The sequence below is a fragment of the Chamaea fasciata genome, unplaced genomic scaffold, assembly GCF_029207755.1.
Source record: "Chamaea fasciata isolate MVZ Bird 193981 ecotype frontalis unplaced genomic scaffold, bChaFas1.0.hap1 SCAF_1, whole genome shotgun sequence".
Classification (NCBI taxonomy): domain Eukaryota; kingdom Metazoa; phylum Chordata; class Aves; order Passeriformes; family Sylviidae; genus Chamaea; species Chamaea fasciata.
This window is the reverse complement of record NW_027094086.1, coordinates 41998375-42023687: the sequence shown is the minus strand read 5'-3', so window position 1 is coordinate 42023687 and position 25313 is coordinate 41998375. Positions and strand designations below refer to the sequence as shown.

The following is a 25313-nucleotide window of genomic DNA, read 5'->3' as shown; positions in this document are numbered from 1 at the left end:
AGGGGTAAAAAAGAGTTGTATCTAGTTCAGTAAGAAGCTCAATCAACTCAGTATGGCACAACATTTTCTAAGGTTGCAGGAGATAGATTCGCAGTTCCAGGATTTCCCTTTTCACGCTACATTCCTATATCTAAAAAAAAAAAAAAAGGATTACCAAGATTTGCATTCAAATATGCTAAGTGTGACTGTTTGTAGCTGTAGGTATTCCTGCCAAGGCTGGTCTGTATTTGGGTTATGTATATACAAATGACCACTTGGGCATCTATCTCCTGGTTTGTGCAACTGTGTGGCTTGCATGTACAAAAGTGGTTCTGCACTCAAATAGACTTGCACATCTCTATGTGTACAGAGTCTATGAAAATTATGAGCAACTTAAAAATATCTTGAAGTGATGAGATTAAAAAGGTATGTCTGCTAAAGCTGTTGCATTGCTGATTCCAGCATTCTCTAAGCCTCAACATATGAGATATGGACATTAATGGATCTATCTGTAACATATTGGTAACATGGAAATAAAAATTTTAGTGTTTGGAGGTTTTTTTTCTAATTTTTTTAAAAGCCTGTTAGTGGGAAAGTTCCCTCCTAAGACTGGATGACTTTCTAAAGGAAAAGGTTTTCTAAGATATCCTTATTTTTTTTTACCAAAACAGCAGGAGAAAATCTTGATGCTGTCATTTGGGGAAATACAGACTTAACAGGCTACTTCAGCTAACCTCAAAGTCATTGGGAGTGAAGATCTCTGAAATCTCATGAGCTCCAGTTCAGCAAGACTTTAGCACATCCTTAACATTAAACATGTGGGCTGTGCCTTTGAAGTCAGTAAGTGTACTCACATGCTTTCGTCTGCTGCTGGATTGGGCTTTGACCACCTGTTTTTTATCTCAGCAGGACAGAGCACCCAGTCATTCCTGACATCCCCTTACTCGTGCTAGTGGTTCCTGAGCACTCAATAGGCCCACTGTGCGTGCAAGGCTGTCTCACTTCAGGCAACGTTAAGCCCACCAGTAGCACTGGAAGTTTTGTGCTGTTTGGCATTCTGCTGGAACTTATTTTTTTAATATTTTGACTGATAATTCTGTTTGAGCTGCATTGCTCCAGGGATTCCTGCACTCTTCCCCTTCAAAAGCCAGACAGACTAGTTAATAAACATTCATAATTGCAGGCAGTCCAAGACAGAAATTAGCTTATCCCTAGTAAATTAATTTATTCACTTACTTGGGTCAAGCTTCCATTATTTTGTTTTTCTTATACCTACTGGAGGGAACAGAAATCAGCCTTCTGAGCTCCTTCAGGCTGCATATTCACTGTTTTTTTCATTTAAAGTGCCAAAATACTCAATTTGTATTTTCTTCCTCAGTCTGCAAGGAAAATAAGGTAATGGAAACTTAACTCCAGTGAAAAATCAAGTGCATATAAAGTGCGATCTGATGAAGAAGATTTATTTTGAGTGTCCAGAGATATGGCCACTAATTTCCTCTTCTGGGGCCCAGACTCTGAAAGTACCTTTCTTTTGGGGCATGGCTGTGTGCCACCGGCTGGTATCACTGGCTGGTTGTGCCCATTTGCTGCTTATGGCCTGCCAGCTCCAACATTTTCCTGTATTGACAAACAGAGTCCTTGACCTACTTTTGGAGACTAAGGTCTGATTCTCTTCTCAGACTGATTTTGAGACCAATATTGTTTTACTGCATTTGTTGGAGTAGCTATTGCATGTAAAGCAGAGAGGGGAGAAGTCAAGACTACTGGAGGCAATAAATGGGATTTCACTAACAGTGTTTTTGGGTCTGTAGGCAGTTCCTTGTTCTCTGCCGTGCCACTGCTATCGAGTTGCACATGGTTTTCTGCTGACTGTTCTGGATATTCACATTGCCTTCTAATGCCATTGACAGATGGAATGATACATCCTGACATTGGCAGACGGAGGTCTAATTTTACTACCTAGAAAACATCAGTGAAAAGGAGTGAATTTTCGCAGAACAGATTCAGGATATTGCCATTTCTTCTATGTTTATGAGAGGAAATGACCATTTTTCCCTGCACCAAATTTGCAGATGCTCCCTGGAACATTGTTCTTGATAAATCTGTAATGACAATGTATAATTTTTCAAACCTACATTTTCTTGGAAGAATGATGTCATACTAGGCCATGATGAAAAGTAATCTGCCTGGGTGGGAAAAGTAAAAATTATACTAAGAGAAAAAAGAGAATATGGATGTCTACAGAGAGTCAACTTATGACAAAGAGTGTGGCCCGTGGGTTTTACATTTCAAATTTCTACTGCATGAGATTTTGTTATTTCTTGTGGTTCAAATATCAGTCAGACATCATCTTCTCATAAACAAATTGTAATATAAAGATTAAACATTAGACTATTTTTGGAATTAATGGGTTGAGAAAAACAACCAAAGTGGAAAAACAGTAGCAAAAAAAATCAGACTTTTGGAGTTCATCTGGCTCTTTCATTTTACAACATTTTAAAGCTCTTGTAAGACAAATGTACCTCAGGAGGAGGTCAGAAGTCAACAGGTTGAGGATTTTATGAATTAATTCTGAGCCACAATTCCTAGTTTTAGAAACTAAATGCCAGCACACTGTGCTGATTTAAACAACACGCTCACCTATAATCCACTGTGCTGATAGTGTAAACTGAATTAGAATCATATCTCAAAGCTACTCTAAACTGGCAACTATTTCATCTCTTCACGCCTCTGTTGATTGTTGTCCTCCTGATTTATATCACCAATTCATGAAATGCTCCCATCTCATGGCAATCATCTTAATTGAGAAAGCAGAAGTAGCAGGATGATATTGACTCAGGAAAATGGAGACAGACAAGTATGAACTTTCCATTATTCTGGATGCTGGTTATAAATGTTTTTCCTCTTCCGAACTTTGACTTGTTATGGTTGGAAAATCATTACAGCAAGTAGCTGTAGATGCCATTCAGTGAATATTACATGTCTGTTTGGCTCCTCTTCTAAATCCTTCATTAGACCTTCAGCCAATCTGTGTAATCATTTCTGGTCAGTCTCATAATTTTTGTCTGCAAAAGATGGACTTCAGTGTCCATCCACTACAGCTTCCTTACAGTGTAATGGTGATGTGCCAAATCAAATCACAGTGCAAGGTTACTTCCAATTTTCCTGAAACTTTATAAAAAGTATATTTACTCTCAAAGTAGGTTACTATTTCTGAAAACTGCTGCAGTGACAGACCTCCTTCAGCCACATAACAGAAAGAGCACGGTTAGCAGCAATACAGCTACATCCGGCCTGCCTGTAGCAAACTTCTAGGGATGCAAGGAAATCCAGTTTCCATGCCCATTTAATTTTCACTTTCACTGTTAGAACAGACAAGCAGGATGCTAGTTTTGGACTTTCCATCTTCATTTTAAGCCTGATCTGTGAAGTCCCATGACCTTAGGCTTATTGAATGATCCTGACAGTGAATGGCACAGAAAGGCTTAGGGCAGAACTGCAGAACATTGAGAACAAGGGAGACTGCAGACTCGTTATATGAAAAAATAGAGTACTTTTTATTTTGCATACTAATATCCTTCATCCAACTGGTTCCACTCACACATTTGTAGATGGTTTGGCAGGGCTGGAAGAGGTCTATAAAACCTGGACATTTGCACTGACTCTTCTGTTTCTTAGCTCCTCTGAAACATTCTTCTTCCAATTGCTTTAATTCTTTTACATACTACTTCTTTTCATGGCTAGTCATTTGACTAGAGTTACAAATATTGAAAAAAAAGGTTTCCAAAGGAGACCATCTGTTTTGTTGTGGTTGTAAGTTATTTCAATTTCCTTGGATCACATGGGCAAGGCAGAAAGAGAAGGGAAAGAAATGGTTCTCTGATCGGATACCTTTCTAGCCGTATGGCTTCAGTGGGGAGAGAGAACAGGACAGGCTGACAAAGGATTGTAGAAACAGTAAGAGGCAACGGGTTTGTCATCGTAAGAAGTTGCACAATGGAAGGAAGTTATATCCCTATCAGGTATTAGATTGAGATCTGTGAAAAAGGGTGTCTACTTTGTCATATTGCATATATTTAGTTTCCCTCTAGGAAATTGGCAGCAGTTACCAAGAACGAGACACAGATGACCTGATGGACACCAAATACTGTGTGATTGCTCCATTTAATTCTCTTCTAGTCTGCTTTTACTGATTGACCAAATTAGATAATTTCTGCAATGAAGAGAAAAAGACTAATAAACTGGTTGTTCCTGCAAAACATGATAAATTAGAAGGAATACCAGGAAGGCCCCAGAGCTAACATGGACCACACAAGTCTTCCAGGCAAAGAGAGGTAGAGGCAAACTGGAAGCTAAGGGAGAAGTTCACACACAAGGCCAACAGCTCAGACACTCAAGGAAATGGGAGTTAAAACACAAGTTCATTGATTTTTGAATGGGAATACTCTGAACTGCAGCCTGAGTTTGTCAATATTTCACATGAGACCAAAGCTGACACTTTCATTATTCTTGAAAATGAACATTATCCCCAAAGTTCTCCTGTGCTGGTAGATATTGGTAAAGTTAAAAGTGCTAAATTGACATAATGATACTCATATGGAAATGGCTGGAAACAGAATCAAAGTAGATTTTTTTTTTTAATTCACGAGATTCAGTTTTGCAATATTTATTTTCCAAGCGTTATTTCAGTTACAGAAGTTCAGAAGGAAAAGGGGATTACTGCCCACGTGATCTAAGGACAAAAAATTGACATAAGTGTCAGCTGACAATGAAAAAAGTTTGCAGCAAAGAAGTATTCAATTTTAGTATTTAAAATATTTTCTTATAACCGTTCATCTTAATTTCTAAATTTTCAACTTTTAGTTAAAAAAACCCCTAAAATTATTTTTTTTCTGCTAAAACCAACTTCACTGTCAAGATATTTTCATTTTCCTTGTTACAATTCTTTCCATAGGTGAACTACAGTGATACTTTACTATTCTTGATTATGTTTTGTTGTATCATCAATGCTTTTCTATCACAAATGTCCCCTAGAACTGACAGTAGAGGTAAAAGAAATCTTCTCTTGCAGGAAAAGTCTTGGTTTTGTAAGATGTTGTATCTATGCTTAAATTTCTAGAATTTCTGATTACTTTCTCTGTTTTATAAATAGATCAAAATTGTCCGGCCAAGTCTGCACAATACATTTGAAAAACATTGGTGAGTATCTGTTACAATAAACAGAAGTGAAATTGTATTTAAATTCCAGAAGGGAAAAGATGTCTAATAAGCAAGATATTTTTATTTCGGGAATAGAAACAATGATGATTTTAAAAATCATTGAAGTTAGAGCCAAAATATATCCAGAAACAGCATCCTGAAGAATCTGAAATATCTGTTTGGAAAATGACATGCAATCTTGTGTTAGGCCTTAGTTGCCAAAGTTGTCAGGCTGCTTCCTGGGGATTACTGACTGCAAGTCTCCAGTGTCTCACAGTGACATGATTGCCACTTCTCTGTTTAGTTAATTGAAGATTTGAGTAACTCATGGTAAAGAAAGACAAACAGAAAGAGCAATTGTCTTGTGGCTGTTCTGTGGTGGAACTTCAAGGGCCAAACCCTTCCAATGAGTTAACACCTTGTCCCCAGAGTAAAGAAGGATAAAAATAAAGATCTGAACAGTACTGTTCCAGATGAGTAAAATTAGAAGCCGTTTTTAACAGCCCTTGCTCTGCCATGCTATTGTTAGAACTTGTTCACCCGCTGAAGTGTTCTGTGTGACGCTACAGTGTATGCTCCCTCCTCAGAGTAAGAGCCCTTTTCTGATCACCTTCAGGAGCCAAGAATGTGCCATATAAAATGGAGCAGCTATTAAAACGTGCATGAAAAAACAATTTGCTTTGTGCCTAGTTATACCTTCAAGGGTGATTGCTATCAATGTATTTAATCTGAGTCTCTGTGTATAATCAAGCACTAGAACACAAAATGATTGTAAGCATAATAAAACCATGGCAGTCGGAAAGCCAGTGGAGACAATTCAGTGATTTGCTGAAAAGTGTGTGGGGCTTGAAAGAGGGAAGGAGAAGGAGGAGGAAGGAGAAGGAAGAAGAAGAGGAACCCAATGAAACAGGTGGTTATCCTGTCATTCATTCTGTTTGAGTGTGGCTTTTGCATAATTTATGCTAGTTGGTTGGGTGATCATCCCAAACATTTTATAATGAGGAAGGATTTTTGTACAAAATTTGCATGAACATGGATACTATATGGATAGCCAACAGGACCCTAAAACAGGAGCACAACAAAGATCCTGTCTCTTGTAAATTGTTGGAACAGATTCCTTCTTCCACTAATTTTGGTTGAAACCTTCATTTGCATGTCTTAATAAACTAGTCATGTCAGAATGACCCCAAAAGCATAAATTTCATCATAATATCCTTACTCTTCTGGACCTCAGTTCAGCAATTGCTAGCCTATTTATGGAATTAGCAGACATCAATATTTTGTTAATTGAAGTGTATTGTTATAAATATATGCTATTGTTACCCTCTTCTTTGCAAAAGTGTGTACCATGCCAAGTGTTAGCAAGCTACAAAGTGTAAGGGAAAGAGTTAGGAAGGTAAAATGGAATATGCACTCTTGGAAACACAGACAGAAATTCTAGGTATGGAAAAAATGTACATCCTGCCAGGAATTTATTCTCATTTCAGCATGAGTGGAATTTTCATGTCAGTGATTCTATATTGCTGGATGTGCTGGTAGAAACCTGTGGATTTAAATAGGCTTCTAGAATCTTGAAACAAGAAAGAGTGGTGGGCTTCTACAGAGGTAAACTTCACAGTGACATCTGAAGTAGAAGGAAAACCTCCATACAGCAACAACCCTTCCTTTCTCTGACCCTTTTCCTTTCTGTGAACCCTTCAAGTAATAGTTTGTGGCGGTATGAGGAAGCACCAGCAACACAAGCTACCTGCAAATTCCAGAGAAACTCAAAACTGCAGACCTCTAAGATGCATTTTGATCCACAAACATGCCTAAATGGATTTAAATGTCCATTCTAGAGTCTGGCTTCAAGATCATGATCTGCCTTGCAGAAAGTTCCCAACAAAAAAAGTGGGATAAATAGGCACTGATAAAACCATATTCCTCTGCAACATGGCCTGAATGTAATCTTGACTTCAAGAATTGTGCAAGGTTGAGGATCTGGAAGCCCTTGTAGGTGTCCTGAATCACTCTTTGCTTTCTGACATCCAGGCACAGGAGTCTGCTGAAGGGTGAATTATTGTCATGGTGTTGCCTCAGAACTCAAGCCAGGCCTTGATCCTCTGGACTGTTGAAAAGTTAGTGGAAAAGATGCAGGTAGGCAGTCATTCCCATATAGCTCATTGCTTCACACATTTCTAACTGAACAACCAGGACCTAATCATATGTGTTTCTTACGTGAATAATATATCTGTTTCCGCTCCGTAAGAGCCTTTATTTTACTTTGAACTTTCATTATATCAGATTTTTTTGCAAGTGATAATTAAAACAGTAAGTACCTTTGTCTGGATTCAACTTTAGTAGAATTCTTTTCAGAGTGATACAAATTACATTCCCCTTTTCTAAAAATAACATTGGTGGAGGGAGACCTGATATAGTCTGTCAAGAATTAGAAGGTCTATACAACAAGCTTTGATTTCCTCTACATAGAAGAATAACCTGGCAAAATTCAAGGGAACTGCAGCCGTTGACTGGAGGAATTTCTAAGGCATTTGCCTCTCACTTACTGAAATGTGTTAGTCCTTGGACATGGTTCCTTCTTTGAATGTGGTAATGCTTAGAGCCTTGTGTTGCCTTTGATCAAATACTTTAATCATAGAAATTAGAGATGGAACAGACATGTTCATTGATCTAGTCCGTTTCCTGCTGCTGCAGGATTGGTCTGCAGCTTATTTTTGAGGGCTTTCTCGTTCTCTCATTTCTCTCTGAGATCAATGGGAGTTCCTCACCCAGATCAAGGGCAGTGAATGGATCATAACCTGTGAAACTCATACTGAATTGTATTTTGAACCATGTTGGGTGGTACAAATGGTGGAAATAATGGAGTACACTTCTCATATAGGTTGAAATGAAGCATCTAATGGAGAAATAAGCATGGTTCACTTGTCCACGTATTAGTTGAGTAGAAAGGAAAGGATATCACAATTAGTTTTCTGTATATTCAGCTTTCTAAACACGAGTACCTTCCTGTGCATATCATCTATCTTTGTACAATGTCAGCTCTTCATTCTTCCTTGATGCTTTTCTCTGCATGGAGCTGGTAAAGTTTTTCCTCACTGTGTTTTAAAAATGCTCACTTAGTGTTTTGATGAGTGAAAAAAGTATCAATTTTTAACTGACTGGTTGTGGTGTTTTCCTAATGTTTAGCATTTAAGAAAGGACAGTCAAAAAATTTTTCGTCTCTTATGTTGATTTTTTAAGTTTTGGTCTTTAAAGAAATTTTTAGCAATTTGCCTAATCATTTATGCTATGAAAATTACAATACAAATTTTGCCTTTGGGTTTCTGGTAAAACAATGTTGTCTAATGCAATGATCATGCAGTAGGGGCTGTTTACAATTTTTTTTTTTTTTTATTACTAAGTTTGTTATAATCCCTGAACCCTTCCTCCACCCAGCATTCCCCACATTGATTGTTGTTTCACCTCAGAAGGTTCTGATGCTTTGCAATATTCCCCTGGCTGCCATGATACAGTCTATCTGGCATTTCCTTTTTAGTACAGTACTCTTCAAAGTAATTAAAATGTAAGCCACAACATGAAAAAGCCTGAATTCAGCTGTCAGGCATGTCTGCATATCATGGCACTGGTCCGACAGTAAGCTTCTTAAATGATGCCCTGCCACAGAGTTCCACACAATGGAAGATTGCCAAACAGTTTTTAATTCATGTAATTTAAACTTAGTGGCATGTATGACTAAGTGTGAAATACAGAAAACTGTCAAAAGAAGTCCAAATACTTGCTGAACTACAAAATCTAATGTGACTTTTCAGCTTTCTCTGTGGTTTGGAGTTAGTGTTCATTATCCTATAACAAAACATAGCATCTCTAGTACCTGCTGCTTATTTAATACAGGTAGAAATTCAGCCCTTGCCCTGAACCATGGCAGTGGAAAAAAGCAGCAGAAGAAAAAGCACAGTATGTAGTAGGAAACATGGACCTGTCCTTGCCCTAAATATATTTTAAGTGGGCATCTAACAAGCGGGACCAAAGGAATTCTATGGAGGAGGAAGTCTTAAAATAGTATGGTTGTGAGCTGAGCGGTGCGAGGTATTTGGCTGGCTCTCAACCCACAGAAGGCAAAGTGTCACACAACAGTCCAGTGTTGCTGGGCGCAGGTCATTGTTAGTCCCCGCAGGAAAGAGATTAACTAGACAATTGCCTTTCTGCAGAGCAGAAACAAACTTCCCCATTAATTGCTACCAGCCTCTTCCTGTTCCAGTAGGTTACTCTGGCTTCTTTCACTGCAAAGCCTTTGCCATCAGAGCAGACAGTATCTATGGGCACAGGAGGCACTTACCAATTAACTCTTTCTGTATTTTCTCTTCTGCATTGCAACCTGATGTGACAAAACTTGCCTGTTAGAGATAACAAAATGTCTTAAAATTCACCGGGGAAGATTGGTAATTACTATTATACACAGTACATAACTACAGCATAAACTCCTGTTCACTTTCAGTGTCAGGAAAAACCCGTGTTTTATCATGTCTTTTTCAGAAGAGAAATTAATTTATATGGTATTTGATTTATATTTTTCTACCTTAGCTTGAATTGTAAATGCATGAATTGTCATCCTGGAGCAGAGCAGTAAACTAGCTGAAGTACATTACCTTCACTCCCTCCAGCTATAGTCCAGGCTAGATACCTCTCAGGAGAGTGAGGCTGCATGGCTGCAGAAATGCATATTTTCTACATTTTAGCTCATTGACTATGCACAGACAGAAGCCTGGGTTTTATGTACGCACCAAGGCACAAGAATCTTGTATTGTCTTGAATATGAATCTTGAATTTAGGTTAATACTACATGATTGCTGCTGAAGGACTGGCATCTTATTCCTGTGTTAAAAAAAAAATAAAAATAATGCTGCACTTGTGTCTGCATCTGAGGTTGGGAGAGGGGCATAATACAGTCTGATCTTGGTTTTTTTTTTCTTTTTTTTTTTTTTTTTCTTTTTTTTTTTTTCTTTTTCTTTTATTCTGTGTTCACTTTGGTATGGCTGAGTATGTCGGAAACCATTCATAGAACTGACATCTTTTCTCTTGCTATCACTTCTAGAAAAATTTCTGGTTACTCATAGCGGTAAGTGGACTATTTAAATATTTACCTCTTCTGCCTAATCTCCTGCCTCCTTCATGTACACATATAGCTATATTTTTGCAAATATTAAGATTTCTTCTTGTGTAGATGTATGAAAATATCAGATTTCTCCACCATCCTGCTATTAAAATTTGCCCCTTTTTGGGTCCAGGAAATTCCTGCGTTTTCTGGGTTCTTGCTGTCACTGTTCAGGGTTTTGCTGACTACGCCGCTCTACTCTCTTGCAATGCTACACTTCCTGCCTTCGCATATTCTAGTAGCTTTTTTCATCTTCCAGTCTTTTTCACTGGTGCTTATGCTCTTTTACTAATGTTTATGCCCCTTCCTCAACCTGCATCAGACCTCACTCCTTACTTTCATACTGGTCTATATGTCCTCTGTGCTCATTCTCAGCCTGGGGAAATGTGTCTTCTTATTTCCAAGGGATTAAATGCTGTGATCACAGTTTCACGATTGGGTAAACACTCCTGGTTTTACATGTCAAGAACATTTCCTCCTTTCTCGTAAAAACATGCAACCCTGTCAGGCTCCCAACATGGAGTTCTCTTCCTACTGGGAGGGACTACAAAACTCAGGAAAAACTAAAAACCTGTAGAAAGCTCCTCATTGAAACTCATTGCATGCCACACTCCAGCACTGTAAAACATGAACTTTTTACCTGAAATACTATTATTAAGTTCAGTAAAGAGCACAAAACCTTGATTGTTTCCCAGAAGTGTTTTTCATGTGTTGCCTGAAATGTGTACATTGAACCTGACACTTCAGAGCGGGAAAAATATCCCATTTTGGGCACATGATCAGATGTACAGTGATGAAAACATTAGGATAAATTTCTTGTTACATTATTATTGATTATTACTTTGAAGATCTCACTGGTAGTACTGTATATTCTAATTTAAAACTCGATAGTTCGAAAGTTTACGCTAATCACTGTTTCGGAAATTGAATTAATGACTGAAAGTGTAAATGACTATAAATCTGATAAAGTTTGACTCTGCTATGATTTTTTTTTTGTCTGAAATGTAAGCCTGTACTTTTTCTACATAAAAAGTTAGCATTTTTAGTTCTTTGACTACTTGTGATCAAATGATCTTCTGAATGCCCTATTTTCTAAGTGCAAAATTGATTTTCTACATGTATGCTACCATGAAGCATGAGATCCCAGGCAGACAAGGTCTGAACCACTGACTTGAGAGATAATGAATACCTTGGTAAGTTTTGGAAACATCATTAATGAAAGACAGACCCATGCATGATTAGTGAACTGTGTTTCTAAATATTATAATAATACTTTTTTCCAGGGACATTTTTTCTTGAAAGATGGATGGGTTTGCAGAATGACTTCTAAGCAATGATATTGTTGCTTAATTAAAGTATATCTTTGGTTTCTTCTGTGATTTCTCCCCCAGCCATGAGTTAATTGATTCTATAATTTTTAATATTACAGAACATGAATGCAGAGTTGCAGTTTCTTATAGGATCTTCAGTGTCATACTCTGCTACAACAAAGACATGATGGTAATGTAGATGTGTCAAGGGGCTGCCAATGGCCCCAAGCAGAGATTATTTCTTGATTGTCCTGAGGAAACTGCCAATCTCATTCCTATCACCATGAGCAAAACTCTGTGATATTCTTTTGTTTATTGAATAGGATAACCTAGTGTTGAAGTCTAATAGATGTATATGTGCATACATGTACATACATACATATATTCATGCAGATATATGTGTATGTCTATATACGTATGTATTGCTATTTCTGCTGGAGCAGTAGAAATGTGAAATAGCATGTACTTCTGAAATGTTTCTTAAAAATATCTTTGGATGAGCAATTGGGAAGAGCCCAACACCTCTTACAGTTAAAGAAGAGCACAAAAAAGAATACTTGGCAAAAGTGACTGCAGTAGGCCTTTTTCTCCAGAGTTCTGGTTGTCATCAGTGGAACTGTAGGAAAGAGAAAGACTATTTAAGTGGCTGATTTGCAGGGCAGGACCAATCTTTAGACATGCATGCAACTGTGGAGAAGCCGCTTTCTGCTACTCACTTTGTTCTTCCCATTCCAGGTGCTATACAGTATAAGAATACTTTTTCCCTTGGATCTCAAGAAATCCCTGTGGTCAGGTCTCTGTAACCTTTAACTTGACCATGGTCACCAAATAAATACTTTCCACTGGAGGGAAGTCTGCAGCAGAAGCCAGTTGCCTGGACCGTTTTTTTTTACTTTTTATAAGAGAGAACTGGTTTGTCTTTAAGCAAGGAAGAGAAGCTGGGAGTTACAAGTAAACTTTTGCTAAAGCATTTGCTTCACTAGGTCATGAGCTTTTTCTGTAAAGATTGATTCGTATTAGCTTGTATAAGAAAATTATCACATGGATAACAAACCAACAGAAAGCAAACTGTGACAAAGTTACTAATTCCTGTACTGAACAGTTTAAAATCTGATTTTCATTTGCAGCTTCATTAAAAGATCAGTAAAGAAACCAAAGAATAATCCAATAAATGAATACATTAAAGAGAACTTTGTGAATGCTATTGAGGGCAGAGATGGAAAAGCCTCATAAACAACCAATGTTAAAAATTTTCCTTGAAATGCAATTTATTATTGAGCTACTTAAATTGACTGCTAAAACAAGGTTAGGAAGGGGCTTGCTTTTTATTATTGTTATGTATCAGACTAAAGCTGTGGGGGGAAGCTCCTGGTTTGCTTTCCTCTGTACTGTGGGTGTGGTCTGTTGAGTTTTCTCTACCAAATTCACTGCTTTTGAAGGGGCCCTGGGCAGTACAAAACCTTGTGTTTCTTTACAACAATTTTGAAGTTGTTAGAGGGCAGTGGAGTAATTTTATGGCCCGAAGAACAAGGGGAATTGGCTGAAGGATCAACGCTCTATGGAGCTTTCTAAAGGAAACACCTCAAACTACAAGGGCAGAATTCATTGTGCCTCGTGACCCTAATGAGTCTTGCATTCTCATTGCCAACCAAGGCTTATCAGAAAGAAGGTCTATTTGCCGTGTATTAAAATGAAAGTGAGAGATTTCTACTGAAGGGATCTGTTCTGTTTTTCTAACAAATTGATTCTTTGTTTTGTCAAACCTTGAAGCATGTCACAATCTTCTGATGATCTAAGACATGAGTCTCAAAATGAAATAATAGACTTTTGTTCTAACCCAGTCTTATGGAGAACAGTGCATGAGCATCAGGCAGACATGATGTGTCATGTTGCAGATCTGAGAGAGCTCAAAAAACCCCAGAACTAAAACCTGCCACATTTCACCTCTGATGCTGGAGGGCTGAGTGGGGGAGGAGGAGGCAAGGAGCCAGCAGAAGGAGTGTGTGGGCGCCAGCCACTCACTGCCCACCTGTCTTGTTGTCTTGAGAGCTGGAAGGGAGAAGTTATCATCTGAATCTGCCTTTTGTCCCAGACATATGGCAGCAGGAAATCACTAACTTAAGAGAAGGTGCTCTCAGCTTATACTTACATCTCTTACTTGACCCGGAAGGCTGCTGAGAAAAGCATACTCTCAACCCTGCTGGATCAAATGAGACTCAGTAGACACCTGAGCAGACAGTTATTGCTAACCATCATTTGCACAACTACAGTGACCTGTTACCTCTGAGTATTACATGCTTTTTTGTTGTTATAATTTCTGAGGGCTTATCTAAGTAGTACAAGTAAACATTGCAATAAAAAATTCCACTTACGACAAACTTCAGTTAAATCAAACGTGGTTGAGGTCTGTTAGATCTGGGTAAATATTAAAAATCTGAAATAGGAAGAAATTTTTTGCTTTTTTCCCCCTATGATATTTCAATTCAAAGTAACCAACTCTAGATTATTTCTCTAGAATATTTTTCCATGTAGGTGACATGTGTTACTACTTAATAATCTGATGCCTAGGTACTGGATGTTGGAACAGGATGACTACTTTTTCTGTGGTCCTGACTCTTACAGAGCCTATAGTGGGCTCAGTCTTAGAAGTTTGTGCTGAGGTACTGAATTTAAGCACCTGACATCAAAATTTTGTCTTTAAGTACACTTCAACATTATGCTCAAGGCTAACTTTTGTTCAGTAGAAGTTCTTTATACATGCTTGTGTAAGGAGAAAATCTTTGGAAATTAAAAATAAAATTTAAGAGGAATTTAAAATTATAACCCTCCCCCCTTATTTTATATATATATATATATATATATATATATATATATATATATATATATATATATATATATATAAGTATTTTGACATGACTGATCTTGTAAAGAAAGAATATAAAGTTTTGATAGAGTGATTTTAAATTATTCCTGTGTGCTGAAATAGGCTGCCTTTGCTAAGATGCAATGACTTTTATGGTCTGTTTTCTTCTAGATAAGCGTAAAAATCTAGCTAGTTTTCTCCCAGTAAAATTTCCAAAAATTCATCCTTCAGTGTTTTCTTTTTAAAAGTTCCAATAGATAATTTGAAGCCTATGTGAAAGGTTAGATTATGACTCATAAAGACCGACTGACAATTTTTTATTTCCAGATTCTAGCTTGAATCTGTGTCCTGTATGTGAATGTAGAATGGAGCTATTAAGTACAAATTAGGAGTTTCCTAAGTGAATCAGGCTTTACAGTAGATATGCCAATTCAGGTTATTGAAATTCTTCAGCCTGGAACACTTGCAGTTCCAATCGTAGTAAAAAATACGATAAATAGCAAGACACAGCAACATGCAACATACTTCAAAGGTAGCACCATGTTTGAGGCACCATGCCAAAAGATCAAGGATGAGTGGGTTTTTTGAGTATGAATTATTGCTCTGTAATTCATGCTGTGATATAGAACACAGAACTGGTAAGATCATTAGCTCAATGAGCTTTAAATATTGCCAAATCAAATACTAGGTCAATAATGTGGAAAGGTAGATTGGTGTTTCTACTCCCTTTGAATTTACAGCAAAACCAGAGGACAAATTGGCTTTACCAACAGTGAAGATGTTGTGTGATCTTTTTGTGTCTAGATTTGCATGTTTTAGCAGGAGATAAGTTTAGGTTAAACCCTGAGGCTGTAGACATTGCTGGAGGACAGAAACTTTGGAAGTTGAATATATGTTCAATTGTTTAACATTGTTAAGACACAAATATAATAGTCTGTCAGCATTACTTGTAAAGAAAAAGCATTGACAGTAGACAGCTGTAACAGAAGTTTTGAATTTAGTCATGTATAACGATATCTGACCTATCTTCAAACATTTCATTTGGGTTTTGGCTCCAGAGTTTGGAAGCCTTCTTGATGCCTGAATTTTGTGACTTTTGAGAATGGAAACATAAGAAAGTGGTACCAAGACCATGACTACAGTTACATCTTCTGTTTACCCTGATGAAGCAGATTCAAGCTATTGTCCTGCATGCCTTCAGTAGGAACGGAGAAAGTCAGTAATGGTGTCCCACCTAAACTGAGAAAATCTCCACTTGGCGCATATTGTCTGTTTAGGTGGCATATTTCATCTGTGTTTGGACATAAAGGCCTAGTTCCTTAAAGGTGTTTATGAAACCCATTTCTGGATAAATACATGATTTCTCATGAAATTAAGCACTGGTATTTAAAAATTTATGGTGTTCATCATCTAAGTGCTAAAAAATGCTGGAACAGTAGTGAAAAAAAAGTCTGTCTTAACATTTTTCTCCTCAGTAACAGCTCTGAAACTTTTTAACTGCCGCTTTTCTATTGTGGAGATCATTTCTGAGGTATGTTATAGAAGAACTTTAAAAGTATGGCTCTTAGAGTGGTGGGTAGAAGTAATTTTTGACTGAAAAGGTCCTTGTCCTCTAGCTGATCATGCTGGTAAGATTTTGTCCATATTTATTCATATTAATATTTTTCATGTAAGCATTCTACTAGGGATCTCTCTCTGTCTTCCCAGTGCAATTGGCAGAAAATAGACCATTGTGAAAGGCAATCAGTAGGATCACTGATGAAGACACATATTTCTCAGCTCTCCTATGTCCCTGCCCAACTGAAAGGCTTTGTCAAGAGTTTTGCATGCTCACAGAGCAAGGGGACAGGTCTCAGAGCTGAGGCACCTCTGTTTAGTTGAATTTAAACTTTTACATGTGGAGAATAAATGGATAAATGAATGAACACTTTTTATTGTCTCATTTACCTTCTAATTATCTTTTCGCAGACTTTAGGAGACTGGCAGAAGTATTTATCTTCTCTGCAGTTTCAGAGGGTTTGTGTTTGCCAGAAAAAACACAATTTGACATTTTACCAATGTAACTGAGGGAGAAAATGGCAAAATTAAAGCAAGACTAGGTTCACTCAGGGGCTACACTGATACTCGAGGGCAAAGAAAAGAGATATTCAACAAGAACTTGAAGTATATAAAATAATAAGCCTGAGATCCTTAACAAAGGCTTCTGGCACTTACAGAGTGTAAGTAGTGAAGATTAATTAATGTGATTAAATTGAACCAGATTTTGCTATAGGACACAGAAGGGTTCAGAAACTTTCCACTGTCCTCTCGTCCCCTACAAAATTTAATTGTAAGAACTAAAACAGCTGTATTGCTTCATTAAGTAGAATATGAATACAGTTAATAGACCACTGATTAAGGCACTTCTAGGGAAGCCTAGAGAGACTGGATGTTTGGACATCATAGTCCAATTGCTAGTCTGAAGAAAGTGATAAAATTTTAGGAGTAATTTAGATGAAGAAATCATACTTTTCTTATCAGAAATGTTGCCTATAGAGACTTTTGCTCACCGTTCTGAGAAAGATCTGTTGTCATATCTTAAAGAGACTTTTTTTTCCTTGTTTCACTTGGTATTATTGTTCATAAAAGGGATAAAAGTGGTATACCTATATCTTATTGGTTGAGAACATAATTCAAAACACCTCCATGTAACATCTCTGTTGCTTTTTTCTCACTAATAAGGAACAGGTAACAGAACTAGTAAAGAAGCCCCTATAACATTACTGAATACCTTTTGGGAATACTAATAAAAAAATGATGCTCTAAAGAAGCCTGCCTTTTAAACAGAGAGATGAAGACTTGAAAAATTAAGTCCAGCTGGCCTCATATCAATAATGGGAAAGATACTGAAACAATTTACTAAGCAGTCAATTTATAATTACTTAGGGATGATAAGAAAAAAAAACCCAATAAGGATTTATCAGGAAAAAGAATGTCAAGGCATTCTAATTGTTTTCTTTGACAAGGTATCCCTTTTTGTAAATAAAGGGATGGAGTACATACGATATATATGTTAATCTTGCATTTTGACTCATCCTCATACAGTTTTCTCACAAGCAAATTAAAGGAAAATTACCTAAATGAAAGTATTACAAAGTGACTGAAAGTCAATGTTTTGAAACAGGTGTGAGTAGCTATTATTAAAACGGGTAGTTGGTAAATCTATCCTGGTCAGTGTTTTGGATGAGTGTATAGACTGTCACAACAAACTCTCCAATGTCCTGAGAATGAGGGGGATTGTAGGGGCTTTCTAAGGCATAACGGATATTGAAAGTTATGGTGAAAAATTGGAAGAATGATCTGAAAGGAGTGTCAGTAAATAATTGTGTGAAGCACTGTTTCCAGGAAGGGACAATCACACACAAACACAGAGCAGGGACTAACTGGCTAGACAGCAGAGCTGCAGAAAACGGGGTGAGGTTGACTATGGACTACAGACCAAGGATGACTCAAGAGCACAATGTCTTTTTATGAACAGCTTCTTCATTCCATGGTGAATTAAAAGAAATTAAAAAAGAAGAAATATGCTGTGTGTCAGGCTGAGGTAGGAATTCCATCCTACTTGGTGCTTTGGGTTCTGAGTTAGGAACTTGACCCAGCTTTGGGCACCATTTTTTCAGAGAGTTGCAGACAAATTGGCGAGTGTCCAGAGGAGAGGAACAGGAATGATAAGCGGTTTAGAAAACATGACCTGTGAGGAAAGACTGAAGGAATTGGATTTGTTTAGTCTACAACAGAAGAGCCTGAGAGGGACATGATAACAGTCTTCAAGTATGTAGAAGGTTGTTTTAAAGTAGACAGTGATCAATTATTGTCCAAGTCCACTGACAGAGCACAGAAAAAATGATTGCTTTAACTTGAAATGAAGAAGTTTTAGGTCAGATATTGGAAAAATCCCACAAAGATAAAAATCCTTTTACCACACTGAGGATAACAAGCACCTGAACGAGGTACTGAGGAAGTTTCAAGAGTTTTTAAAGAATACATTTATAAAACAAATAAGGGTCAGAGAAAATGCAGGTATTTTCAATGTAGGGATCCACTAGATAAAGTACTAGGGGTTCTTTTACGTCCTATATTCTCTGATTTCTAAAAAATTATCTGCTCTGCAAACATTACCTAAGCTTCAGCAATGCAAGAACTAATGAGTTTCTTAATTTCTGCTAGGGTAATTTACTTTATTTGCATGTCTGAATTTGTCTTCTGGTTTTGTTTCTGAAAGACGGGGGTAAAGTGTTTCAAAAGAATTTAAAGTGCTTACTAAAAAAACCCAACAAAACACAAAAAATCAACTCTGTGTTATAAGAGATAAACTTAAAACTTTAAATGCCTCATTTACTTCGCTTTACAAAAACTTCAGATAAAAATGGCAGTAATGGCTTACTACACACAAAGGCCATCAGTGACCTAGTGAGTGTATTTATTTTCCAGACAGTATTAACTTATTTTTCTGCTTCTGATATATTTTAACTATGGCATTTTCCCTATAGAACAGCAAATATGAAAACATCATTATCACCATCTGACCGTCCCAGCACATTAGCAAGCAAGATATCAGTGAAGGTGAGGTAAACCTAGACTGTGTATTGCAGAGACTGATAGGCAGACATTCCCTTCTGCTGAATCTGCTTTGAGAGTGCTAAGTCCCAGCAAAGAAATAACAGGACAGGTGAGAAAACACAGCATCTGAAACCATCAGAGGAAAATATGCCGGAGCCAAGTGCTAAAGGCCTATGGCCGAGCTCCTGCCATGTGTTCAGGAGGATAAAAACAAGGTACCTAATTCTCTTCTGTTGCTGTTTTTTCACCATCCAGTACAGTTATTTGTGATTTATTTTCAATGCAGGTTAGCTAAGGGAAAGGAGATAATTATTTGTTACAGGTTAATACCTACAGATGGAACTCAAAAGGACTGCTTGGGTCATAGAACCTAGCCCTGTTACTGCAAATTTTCAGTCCGTCTGTCCTAGAACTAACCATGAATAGCAGTAAGAAGCTCAGTCAAGTGCACGTCTAGCATTTCCCAGCTGGGACTGCAGGTCAAAAGCAAGGAAGGGATTGATAGATGAATGTTTCTTATTTCTAGGTTGTTGCATTAAACTGATTAATCTATTGGAAGGAAGCAAGTTAAAGGGGTTAGGAAAGCCTTTCAATAAACAACAAATAAGAGGCATGAGAAGAGAAGTTTTGTTTATAGCTGAAAGTTGGCTGTCATCATTTGGTATCAATCCATTTATATATTTAATTACATGTTTGTGAATGAAATTGCATTTAAGACTGGGTAAAATTTTTGTTAAAAATTCTTTTCACATATGTCTGTATTAACTTTTCATCTGATCTGGATGGAGTCCTCTATTATTTACTCTCTTTCACATTTTACCTACTTAAAATGTTGTATCACCACTTCCTTTCCCCCTGAGGATTATGGAACCCCCAGGAAACATAGCACCTATATAGCATATCACTGACAGAAGAGTCAGTATTCAAAAGTGGTTTCTGGACTTGAATTAGCACAAGGTCTCCCTTCTTACCATGTCCTCCTAATAGTTTACTTTTTTCCTGTCTGTGAGAAATCAGCCATTTACAAATAGTAAGCTGGACAGTGTTACAGTTTATCCAAAGCAAAGGGGCACAAAAATGTTGCATCCTCAATTCAGCCTTAAACTTTGCCTTTTTTAACCTACAAGCTCCACAAAAGCCGTTCTTCTACCTAGACTATTAGCAACTATTGCAAAAATGCTAGACACAACACTGCTGGAGATCTGGCTTTTCAGTGATACCTAAATCATTGCACATACCCACCACGATCCTGAAAGCATCCCTAAAATACCTCACTGGAGTCCATGTCCAGGGGGACTTTCACCTCTCACCTTTCTCACCCTGCTTGAAACTCCTCACTGACTCACGTATTTCAACTCCTTTCATTGTCTTTTTCTTGGTCGCTGTCTTAGGGCCATCTTTCTCTACATGTCTTTATCCATATTTTTCATTTTTGATGTCCCTAGAGAGTATTTCCCTCAGTTTAGCTGGCTATTCCTTCCCTCCACATAGACTGCAAACTACTTTCTTTTGTAAAGAGACCATCACATCTCACAGCAGGATCTACTAGAGTTCATCAAATGACATAGTGAAGGTTTAGGCATCAGGGCTATTCATCACATTTTCCTCTCACATACTGTTTGACATAATGCCCTTCTCTCCAAGTAGTCACGCCCAAAAGGTCTTCAAGTATCTGAGCTATTACAGCTGTGTTTATGCTGATAAACCTGTCATGGACAGGGACTGTTCTCTTGTCCCTGTCATACAGCATGTGGTGCTGTGTCTCCTCTGAGCATGTGGTTTTTCAGTGGATCTAAAGTATAACTGTTACTTTAAGTGATTTTCTTCAGGTATGTCCAGTAAGGTGAGGACTTTCCTTCTATGAGTAAGAACCAAGGTTTCATAGGGTGAAAATTGTGGGGTTGTGTTGCATGCCTTAGTGCAAAGGTGTGGAGAGATCTTTGAATACACAAAGCCTGTGCAGGTACTATCAGAGGGCAGTACAAGCTCTAATCTGTTGTAATCTCACCCACATTACTTGCTGGGAAGTGCTCCCTACCATATGTGCTCTCCCATCAGTCATGTCTGGGCATTATTGCTGAAAAGTGGTAGTTGGCACAGGCAGCTCAGTGATCAAGTTCACTCCCTGGCCTTGATTTATTTAGTGATATAGATATAGTCTATGTCTTGAACATGCTGTACAGACCATTATCTGTTTTATTTTTGCTCCTATGTACTAAGGCAATGTGCAACATATCAGACACTAAAGTTTTTTAGCATATTTTCAACCACAAGGGGTTTTTTTTTATGACAATAATAGCAATAATTAAGAAATGAGTGCCAAAATCTAGCTCGTGTTTTGCATGTCATAGCTATTCTCCAAATCAGACAAATGTCATGTGCTAGGAAATAAGAAGCAAAGGGTGGCAAAGTTCATGGACAGTAACTTGCTTTGAGCTGGAGACCTTTCTAGACTTGTTTATTATCATTTTGTTCTGATTCAAATGCAGGTTTAACAGCAAAATAAAAAGCTGTCTTGTTTAAAGGAAGATGTAACTCATTTTATGAACAAAAACCACAAACAGCTGCTTCCATATGTTGCTAGTATCAGGAAAAATTCTTTGTTAAATGGCATCTATAAGATTAAACTCTGTGCTGAAAATAAACACAACAAAAGCGTGAGATGATTGAGGAGAACAGTGACCCACTCCAGAAGAAAATACACTTTGTTTCAGCTGGTGATGAATCTGCATGACCCAGACAGAGAGTTCCAACACTGACTATCACTGTATTCTGCAGTATTTTGACATGTAATATAAATGTCTCTGATAAGGGATAAAAGGCACATTGGGCCATCTGTGCTAGTTTTAAACCTGTTTGTCCAACTTTGGGATGTTGTAACCTTTTTATTATTTGCTAAAAGTGAATTTTTAACATAGTTTGGACCTAATTCTGCTTTCTGTAGTATCTCCATTAGAAAATGTTTTAAGTGCGGCCCTCTGTTAGCCAGATTGAAACACAGTTCACGAAGGTGTCATCGTGCTCTCTTTGAAGTTGAAGGGAGACACATCTGCCTTGAATGAGAGCAGGATCAAATCACCTAAGCAAATGGTTGATTAATCAGATAGTGCCAAGGAAGCCAAGTATGGTTTGAGACCTTCTGTAAAGGAGGCAAAGCTCTGGCTTCAATTTTAATGATGAAGTCTTTTCCTTCATAATGGCTGGAGTGTGAATCTCCTGCTGTCATTCTCATGCCTCCAGATTTGCTTTTAGTCTTACAGGTCTTTCTTCTCTAATAAATCTATAGAGAGAAGTGAGATTTGCAAGTGCACTTAGGGCTGTCTAGTTCTCGTAGCCTGCTCCTGTAACCTCTGATCACCTGCTCCTTGCTATACTTTCATACTATCATCTCTTTACAAGATTTTTTGCATTGCTTCAAAGGGTTTTATAATACAATCTAAGGAACCATATACATTTGGTTATGTGTTATCACATTTTGATTGAAAAATAACTTTTATATGCTCATCTTTTACATGGGGAAAATTTTGCTTCAAGACTGCTGCCTGAAGATTGTTGGAGAATGTGTGGAAGGCTAGCATGGCTATGATTGTCCAGAAACATGCACATGCCAGGTAGATAAATGGCATGATTTTTTTTCCAGAAATTTTCAGTAGAGAAGTAGAGAATCAAATTTGCTTTTGCATTATTGGTTTGCAATATTTTCGTGATATACAGAATGTTTTTTGTTGTTGTTGTTTTGGATTTTTTTTTTTTGTTTTGTTTTTTTTTTCTTCAAGAGGCATATATTTACTTTTTATTATGGATGGATGAAAAATCTTGAAAAGATGAGCCACCTACTGACAGTGTAGAGAGCCTGAAATAGTAGCTCTGAGGCATTTGAGTTCCCATTTCAGCATTACATTGACTCTGACTGCAGCACCCATCTCAGCATCTCAGCAGAACAAGTTGGATGGCCTGTCCAGCTCCCTCCCAACCCTACATTTCTACTGATCTGGGATTTCAGAAAAAACTACAGTCCCAGGATATTCCTGGGTTATGGGAAAGCCGTTCCTGGGTGCATTAAAGGCACTACTCTGCAGCCATTTAGCCTTCACTACAGCATTCTGTAGTTTTTAAGATGATCACAGGCAATGTATATACTGCTGCAGGTTATAGCATCTGTCTTCTCTGTTTTGAGAGATTTTTCTTCTTAATCATGTTGCTTTTGCTGTGTTTCATGTCTGCAATCAGATGCATGTCCTTTACAGTGCTGCAATCTGAACCGAAAACATACATTTCAGGCTTGTATGTATCCAGGCAAAGTGGGCAAAGGAGAGCCCAAATGTTAGCAACCATTGCTTTCTGTGTCTCCTGTGGAAGATTTATCTGGATATACAGTTTTATGCTGGTTTAAACAGGGAAGTGACATTTAGAAAAAATCCACTTTGGGGGATGTTATTGAAAGAACTTAAATGCATGTTATGATTAACTTGCCAAAGCTACTAGGAGTAAACACATCCTTAATGTAGACTAGGACGTCTTCACATAAAACTCTTTCCCACATCCCACTCCTTCCCCTTCACCTCCCAAGCTTCATCCTAGCCTAAGGCAGTAAAATCTGTAGGGTGGGGGTTTCCTTAAGCACATTGTATATGAGAGTATGTGACTTATCATCTCTGTGCCTCATTTACAGTGAGACTTAGCAGCTGCTTCGCAACCATGTGATACATTGAGCTTTGTATAATAGTTCACTTGAAGGTCTTTGCACAGTTCAGGCATGTCAGCTGAGTACCTTCAAGCAGTGCAGGGACTTGTAATTAGAGTGGCCTGAGGCTGCTTTCCTTTCTGAGGGGCTTTGTCTTCCCCATGGATCCCAGTGGCATTCTGTATCCAGCGGCTCACCATAGGAGTGCACCAACATGGGCTCAGCGGGCGGTAGGGGGGATCCGAGGTATGTCAGGAACTGAGAACAGGTATGAGAGTTCAAGCCTAGACAAAGGTCTTGTTAGTCATTTGAACACAAAGCATGCAGCACCTTGCCTCTCTGCTGGGTCCCGCAGCAAGTAAAGAAAGAACCACCCTGTGCTTTACTTCAGAGAGTTATGCCCCAATCCCCTTCCAAAATAAACAATCCACTGTGTTTATCTGTAATGACTTTTGCCACTTTGAGCAAGTTGGCTGATGCCGACATTCTTGGGAGGATGTCAAAGGAAGAAACATACTGTTTTCTAAGCTGGCCTTTTAAATGACTGCGTCACTTCGGCAACACTGAAAGCTTTATATTCTGCCTGCAAGTTCCCATTCATTTTCCCTGAGCATTTTTGGAAGCACAGACTGAGCAATTTGGAAGGGATAACCTGAACTTCCTATTTCTGTCACTCCATTTCTGTTATCCACAAAGACAGAGGAGGAAAAAAAGGAAGGAAAAGAATGAAACAGATTTTCATATGGAAGACAAACTTTTGGCCACTCAAATTTGCAAAGGCATGTTAAATGCCTTAACAAAGGAGGATATCAAAGAGCAAATCAGTAAGGCATTGCTAAACCAGCTGCTCTAGGAAATGGAAAAAATATTTTTACTTCATAAAAGTGTTACTTTTGAGAGTAGGGTTAGGAGGAATGGCTCCTCACAACTCTAAGTTGGCACACCCTTTTCATCTGGTACTCTCCTGCATTGGTTCTGTAGAAAGCATAAATCAATGCATGAGAAACGTCAGGTCTGACTGAATATAAGAAGGCATGTTTACCTGCTCTTGTACCTCTGTCTCATGGCTCACTGAACAAGAAATATTTCTAGTGCCCACACTCACTGCTACATGAGAATTTTTTTTCCATGCAGAGCTGCAGAGAATCATCATTAATCTGGGCACAGCCGTTCTCCCTCCCTACCACCTCCTACACCCACTTCCTGCTGCACCTGGCACGATTTCATCACCTTTAGGAGGGTAAAATGCCATGCATGCTCACCAAAGTGACTGAGGTGGCACACAGGTGACCCCACCCTTTCAAATAAATCTGAACTGTCACTTTTTATGAATGAAGACATAGATTCCCTGTCAGTACTGCAGGGAGGCACATGCCTCTGCCTCCTTGGAAAAGCAGGGCTTAAGGCACCACATGCCCATACCCACATAGCATATAGCCCTTGTGGCTATATTTATTCCTCTAAAAACAAAAGATGGCCATGGATCATCCTCTGGCCCCCAGCCTGCTCAGGGTCAGCTGTCCTCAG

At 38.1% G+C, this 25313-nt stretch overlaps 1 long non-coding RNA gene across 2 annotated transcripts in view; it reads left to right on the top strand.

Annotated features, from left to right (window-relative positions):
• Positions 1-25313, top strand: part of LOC136302030 (uncharacterized) — a 53430-nt gene that overhangs the window by 9275 nt on the left and 18842 nt on the right. For both annotated transcript variants that reach the window (XR_010723988.1, XR_010723987.1), the window contains exon 2: positions 5132-5178. This is a non-coding gene — a long non-coding RNA (uncharacterized lncRNA). The remainder of the gene's footprint in view (positions 1-5131; positions 5179-25313) is intronic.